Source organism: Cricetulus griseus, chromosome 6 (genome assembly GCF_003668045.3).
Source record: "Cricetulus griseus strain 17A/GY chromosome 6, alternate assembly CriGri-PICRH-1.0, whole genome shotgun sequence".
Classification (NCBI taxonomy): domain Eukaryota; kingdom Metazoa; phylum Chordata; class Mammalia; order Rodentia; family Cricetidae; genus Cricetulus; species Cricetulus griseus.
Window position 1 is genome coordinate 139217083 of NC_048599.1, and position 7683 is coordinate 139224765.

General features: G+C 44.9%; 1 non-coding gene and 1 pseudogene across 1 annotated transcript; one reads left to right on the forward strand and one right to left on the reverse strand.

Moving 5' to 3' along the window:
- Window positions 1-6160: 6160 nt before the first annotated feature.
- LOC100769235 lies at window positions 6161-6739 on the forward strand (annotated as a pseudogene).
- Window positions 6740-7268: 529 nt separating this feature from the next.
- On the reverse strand, window positions 7269-7394 carry LOC113831079. Its single transcript, XR_003486739.1, has one exon. It is a non-coding gene; the product is annotated as a U6atac minor spliceosomal RNA (small nuclear RNA).
- Between the last annotated feature and the right edge of the window lie 289 nt (window positions 7395-7683).

Sequence of the window (7683 nt, forward strand, 5' to 3'; positions counted from 1 at the left end):
CAGTGTACAGATACTCCACAAATAAAGGGATGGATGTGCTGATAAGGGCAAGCAGGCAAAGACAGAAGAACCCTTCTTCCATTGTCCTTATATAGACTTCCAGCAGAACGGGTGGCCCAGATTAAAGTTGTGCCTTCCTGCCTCAAGGTCTAGATTAAAGGCATGTTGTCTTGCCTCAAGATCTGGATTACAAATGTGCCTGCTATTTCTGGATTCTAGGTCATTCCAGATATAGTCAAGTTGACAACCAAGAATAGTCATCACAATTCATCCCTTGCCAACTTGACACACAATCATCTTATGTCATGATTAATTAGTTACCAAATGAAAACAATTATCAGGTCATAACGCCCAAACAACTCCCACGTATGACTGCAAACACATATTTAACCCCTCATAATTACACCTAACATAATAACTATCTCATACATATACACATATACCATTGATACTCTTGATGTTGCAACATATAAGGAAATTCAAAGAAAACACAAGTTTTTTTTGTCACAAATAATTTTTTTTTTTTTGGTTTTTCGAGACAGGGTTTCTCTGTGTAGCTTTGGAGCCTATCCTGGCACTCACTCTGGAGACCAGGCTGTCTTTGAAATCACAGAAATCCGCCTGCCTCTGCTTCCCGAGTGCTGGGATTAAAGGCGTGCGCCACCAACGCCCGGCTCACAAATACATTCTTAAAATACAACAGAAACACCAGAAACACTCATGTCTGCTGTAACCCCCATTTCTGCAACTGGTCTCATGGCCTTCCATGGTCTTTAGAACTACCTTCCTCTGCTAGTCTACTATCTTCCACCCTCTGCAAGTGCCTCAGCAGGTCTTAGCTTAGGTTTTTTCTGGAAGAGTGATACCAACCTTCATTTCTGATGGGTTTTGTGTCCTTTGTCGTGCTGCCAGGATTAGACTGTTGTAGCTTCCTGTTAATTTTAATCACAGGACATGGTAGCACCAAGACACTAAAAGGAGATCTAAAGGATCTGTGCTCCAGACATGTTACTTCTTACCTCCACGGGGGGGGGGGGGGGGGCAGTCCAATTTCTCCATGGTAATTGGATCTGTCCTAATATTGTTATTCCTGTTGGTTTAAGGGTATTAAAATTGAAAGGGATGGGATGTCTGAGCTTCCAGTCCAATGGGATGTTTGTTGTGGATCCTGCCAAGAGCATCCCCTCCCCACCCCACTTCTAGAACCAAAACTTCTAGGCCAGCAGAATTTAGGCTTGCAGGAACAAGAAGCAAAAATTTCCCTAGTGGGTCACTAGGAGTGATAGTGAAACCATTCCCCTTTCCACCCCTTGATTCCAGGACCTCTGGATCCTGACTATGGGAGAAACAGTACCATATATGCATATATATGATGCTGGTTCAAAGTGTATACTGCCTTCTGGAGAATCCTGCCCCAGCCCTCCATGCTTATTTCCACCTAATTGGCACTGTAACTGTGTCTTTAAAAGGCCATAACCTCTTCCTATCAGGCCAGCTGCTTCAGGATGGTAGGGAACATAATCGTGGGCCCACTGTCTCCCTTCTCGGGCAGTGAAGTGAATTCCCTGGTCAGAAGCAATACTGTGGGGAGTACCATTAGTGGATCAGGCATTCTGTAAGACCATGGATGGTGGTCTTGGCAGAAGCATTCCATGCAGGAAAGGCAAATCTATAACCAGAATAAGTATCTACTCCAGTAAGGACAAAGCATTATCCTTTCCGCAGAGGAAGTGGTCCAGTGTAGTCAACCACCAGTTGCTGACTGATGATCCCGGGAAATGATGCCACATCTGGGGCTCAGGGTTGGTCTGTGTTTCTGGCAGATCTGAAACTCAGCAGCAGCTGTAGCCAGGTCAGCCTTGGTGAGTGGAAGTCTATCTCTGCCACCATGGCCACTCTGTTCATGGGCCCATTGGGCAATGACAGGAATGGTCTACAGAACAGGCCATCCTATTTACTTGATTATTGAACTCCTCAGCTGAAGTTACCTTTTGGTGAGCATTTACATGGGACACAAGAATCTTCACTTTCTTCATCCATTTGGAGAGAACTAGATGTCTTTCTCACCAATTTTCCAATCATGCTCTTTCCAGGTCTCTGACCATTTAGTCAATCCATTGGCTACAGCCCATGAATCACTGAAAAATCATACATCTAGTCATCTCTCCTTCCAAGCAAACTGTATGACCATGTGTATTGCCCAAAGTTCTGCCCACTGTGAAGATTTCCCTTTGCCAGTATCTTTGAGGGTTGTCCCAGAAAGGAGTTGGAATGCTGCAGCTGTGCGCTTCCAGGCCTAATGTGCAGAACTATCAGTAAACCAGGCCCTAGTCTTCTCTTCCTCAGTCAACTGAACATAGGGAACAACACCCTATGAGACTATAGGTGCATGCTTGGCAGGAGACAACATTGTAACAGGAGTAGAAACCCATAGGCACTTGGACAACTTAATGTAACTCGATAATGACTTCAGGACCTGCTCAGGCCTGATCTTGTGTATATCATTTCCTTTTGATAACAGATTGCTGCTATGCATATCATACTTTGGCTTGGTGAGTTCAATAACACCCAGCTCATGATGGGCAGTTAGGCCTGACCATGTGTTTGGAGGAATTTGGACCTTGATACTTTGGGTTATGAGAGCAGTGGAATGTTTTAAGCACTGCTTGATGACCATACTAGTAAGAACCTGGAAGACAGAGTTATTTGGCTGGGTGTTGGTGGCACACGCCTTTAATCCCAGCACTCGGGAGGCAGAGGCAGGCGCACCTCTGTGAGTTTGAGACCAGCCTGGTCTACGAAAGTTAGTTCCAGGACAGCCTCCAAAGTCACAGAGAAACCCTGTCTCGAAACCCTCCCCCCTAAAAATAAATAAATAAATAAATAAATCTTTGTTGGGACTGTGACAAACTATGGGGACTTTTGAATTTGGACTAAATGCATTTTGCATTAAGATATTGGTACTAGTTTATGGGGGCCAGGGAATGGAATATGGTAGTTTGAATGTAATTGCTCTTCTCCCCAGTGTCATAGGGAGTGGCACTATTAGGTGTGGCTTTGTTGGAGTGGGTGTGGCCTTATTGAAGGAAGTGTGTCACTGTGGGGGTGGGTTTTGAGGTTTCCTAAGCTCAGGAAACCACCCAATGTGTCAACTGACATCCTGTTGCCTGCAATCTCAGCTCCAGCACCACATCAGCCTGCACTCTACCATGCTCATTCATGGTCATAGTATCTCTTCATAGCAATAAAAACCCCAAGACACATCCTTTTTCAACATAAAAAATGTGCTTTTCTTTTTGGTGGTGTGCATATGTATGAGGGTTTATGAGTGTGTACAGGCCCAAGATTGATGCCAACTGGTTTGCTTTCTCTCTCTCTCTCTCTCACTGTCTTTCTTTCTTTCTTTTTTCTGAGACAAGGTTTTTCTCTTTAGCTTTGGAACCCGTCCTGGCACTCGCTCTGTAGACCAGGCTGGCCTCAAACTCACTGAGATTTGCCTGCCTCTGCCTCCCAGGTGCTGGGATTAAAGGCATGCGCCACCACTGCCCGGTACCTGAAGGGATCAGACCCTCACTCAGCCCCCCTGCTTTAGCAGTCATGACAGGCTGCAGCAGAAAAGACCCAGCAAGACAAAAGGCACCTGACTCAGCAAAATGTGCTTGCCTGACCTTGCCTGTCCTCCCAGTCACTAGGAAGTCAGATAACCTCCACACGGCAAGGAAACAATCAGAAGTTAGTTGGTGGTCTCTGGACATGCTTTATGGTAAAAGTGACTGTAACTGTGGCATGCAGAGCATAACAACTGCTCTGGGAGGGCCTATAGGCCATAGCAACCAGTTAACCAATCAACACGAGACAAGCCTGGAGGCAAACCAATCCTGAGACTATTGCATACCCCTAGACATGCCCCTTACACATCTCAATAAATTCCCCTGCCTCAAGGCCCCTTGGGGCCCTTCTCCACCAGATGTGGTGAACAGACTAGTGGTCCAAGTTACAACAGTTAACACATTAAACAATAAAAGACTCTGAGTGGGCGATGGTGGCGCACGCCTTTAATCCCAGCACTCGGGAGGCAGAAGCAGGCGGATCTCTGTGAGTTCGAGGCCAGCCTGGTCTACAGAGTGAGTTCCAGGACAACCTCCAAAGCTACAGAGAAACCCTGTCTCAACAACAACAATAAATAAATAAATAAATAAATAAATAGATAAAGTTTTCTGTATGTGTATGGGTGCTTTGTTTCTGTGTTTGTATGTGTACTATATGTGTGTCTGGTGGCTGTGAAGGCCAAAAGAGGGTGTCTGATCCTCTGGGATAGGAGTCATAGGTGGTTGTGAGTGGCTTTGTGGACCCTGGAAGAGCAGCCAGTGCTCTTGAACCTTGAGCCATCTTTCCTAGACTCTTCCTAGCAATTGTTCACTGCTTGTACAATTTTGGGGAGGAGCCTTATGAATCCTGTAGGTTTCAGCTTATTGGTTCTCCTAAGTTTGTTTACTTCTGGAGTTCATGAGTCTCCCTCCACCCTCCAAGAGAAGTGTGTTGCTCCATGGCTCAATGCTTTCAAAGTTTCCACCTTCCATTTGGAGAAGAGCTGTGTTCTCCCTTTGGTTCCAGACATGCCATTTAGAGCAAATGTGGCCCTGAGTTCAACTTCCCCTATGTCTGCCTGTCTGTCTTACTTCCAGCAGGTGTCGTGGCCCCAAGGAGGCCAAATGTCCTATCTTTGTGAGGAGGACTGCTGCTTTGGCCACTTTACCTTGTGGGTAGGCCAGTCATCCCCAGGGTGTATCAGTGTGCTTTGAAACTCCTTGGCCTTAGGAGTTTTGTTTTAAAATAACCTCAGAGTTTGCATATTTAGGTTAATTTGAAAGTAATTCATGCAAAGATGATGCTGTATAGCTAGCGTCTTGAGGAATGTATTACAAACAAGCAAGGGGCTGGTGTGCTGCAGGGTTGTAACCTGCTACTCCACTCACTGAGATAGGAGGGGTGTAAAGTTCAAGGCCAGCTTAGATGCAGAGTCAGAGCATCCTAGGAAGACAGTCTTTTAAAAGAGAGAAAGGAGTGCCAGGTGGTGGCGCACGCCTTTAATCCCAGCACTCGGGAGGCAGAGGCAGGCAGATCTCTGTGAGTTCAAGACCAACCTGGTCTCCAGAGCGAGTGCCAGGACAGCCTCCAAAGCCACAGAGAAACCTTGTCTCGAAAACCAAAAAAAAAAAAAAAAAAAAAAAAAAAGGAGAGAGAGAGAGAGAGAGAGAGAGAGAGAGAGAGAGAGAGAGAGAGGAGTGTGCATGGATTTCAGTGGTAGACTTATCTTGATAAACACTGTTTTCACTCCCCTCCCCCAAGGAAACCAAAAACTTAACCACTGGATGTGGTTGGTGGTGTAATCCCAGCACTTGGGAGTTGAGTGTAGGAGGGTTAGGAATTCAAGACCACCCTCAGCACCTAAGTTCAATATCAGCCTGGACTACACGTGACCTTGCCTAGAAGAAACAAGACATGACTATTCTAGAAACTTTCAACTGTGTAGAGTGGAGAGAGCCGTATGTTGCAACCTCCTGTCCCTGTTACCTGCTTCATAAATATCACGGCTCTTTCTCAAATTTGTTTTTGAGATCAAAACAAGTATGTGATTTCATTTTTCAGTTGTCTTAATATTTTAAATTTTGTTCTGTGTGTACACATTATATGTGCACTTTTGTTCACATGAGCACAGGCCATATATACACATGCATACAAATGGGTATGAATTTCAAAACAGATTCCAGTGCACACACGTACGTGTACTCACTGTTACTAAATACACAGAATGTGCAAGTTTGGTGCCACAGTCAATTTAAGGACGCCAGTGTGGATAACACCTCCCGGTACAACCTGCTCTGGGAGAGCTCCAGACACAGCTACCTCCATGTCTGGAGCAGTGCTTGGGGGCTATTTGCTGTTTGAGCATTAAGGGCAAGAATTCTATCAGGGTCAGGTGGTGGTGGCACATGCCTTTAATCCCAGCACTCAGGAGGCAGAGTCAGTCTATATGACTTCGAAGTCAGCCTGGTCTACAGCATGAGTTCCAGGACAGCCAGGACTGTTTCACAGAGAAACCCTGTCTTAAAAACAAAACAAAACAAAAACAAAAAAACCCTGTCTTAGCTCTTTGATAATGAAGACCATTCTCAGCAATCAGAACATCGACATTCCAGGAAATGTGGACATCACGCTGAAGGGACTCACAGTCATTATGAAGGGCCCCAGAGGGATCCTCCGGAGGGACTTCAATCACATCAATGTAGTGCTGAGTCTCCTTGGGAGGAAGAAGAGGAGGCTCCGGGTTGACAAATGGTGGGGTAACAGAAAGGAACTGGCCACTGTCTGAGTCATCTGCAGTCATGTTCAGAACATGATCAAGGGAGTCACACTGGGCTTCTGGTACAAGATGAGGTCTGTGTATGCTCACTTCCCCATCAACATCGTTATTAAGGAGAACGGGTCTTTGGTTGAAATCCGAAATTTCTTGGATGAAGAATAAATCTGTAGGGGTCGGATGAAGACAGATGTTGCTCTTTCTGTCTCTCAAGCCCAAAAGGATGAATTAATCCTTGAAGGAAATGATACTGAACTTGTTTCAAATTCAGTGGCTCTGATCCAGCAAGCCAAAACAGTTAAATACAAGGATATCAAGAAGTTTTTGGATGGTATCTATGTGTCTTAAAAGGGAACAATGCAACAGGCTGATGAGTAAGACCTAAGTTACCCAGTTCCAGAAACAAGGTCCTGAATTTAAGTACGATTTGGGGTGTCTTTTGAGACAATAAAATACTTGTATTGATAAAAACAAAACAAAACAAAACAAGTCGGGCATTGGTGGCGCACGCCTTTAATCCCAGCACTCGGGAGGCAGAGGCAGGTGGATCTCTGTGAGTTCGAGACCAGCTTGGTCTACAAGGGCTGGTTCCAGGACAGCCTCCAAAGCCACAGAGAAACCCTGTCTCGAAAAACCAAAACAAAACAAACAAAACAAAAAACCCTGTCTTAAAAAAACAAAAGGAAAAAAGAAAAAAAAGAGGCAAAAAAAAAGAATTCTATCAGGAAAGCCCCTGTCAATCCTCTAGGTTTCTGACTGAAACCGCCTCTTTGAAGTAGTCGACACCTGTCCCAGGCGCCCCGGCAAAGATACGCGGTTCATAGCGCCAGGGATGGTGATCAGAATAGAAAATTTGAGCGAGACTGTAGGATGCACAAAATTACATCCAAATCTAGCAGCATACACGAAAAAACAGTGGTTAGATGCCACGAAGTAGGTGGCAATGCCTTAACCGTATGCGTGTTGTTAGGCCCAAGGGCCTCTTCCATCCTTGTCAAGGGGAGTGCTAACCTTCTCTCCTTTCATACAACACAACTGTGCTGGTCGTAGCAAAAGTATTTATAGCCCAATATATGTAACACTTTTTGGTAATGGTGACTTTCATCCATACTCCACAAATACATCATAGTAGAAAGTAAGTTAATTTTTAATTAGCTGCCTGATAATTTAAACGCTTATTCAATGCTAGAAAAAAAATTATTCATTTTTTCCTGATTATGCTTTAATTTATTCATAAAACTAGCCAATCAAAGGCTGAGGGTAACACCGGACTAGCCAATCAAAGGCTGAGGGTAACACCGGAAGTTGTGAACGTTCTTCAG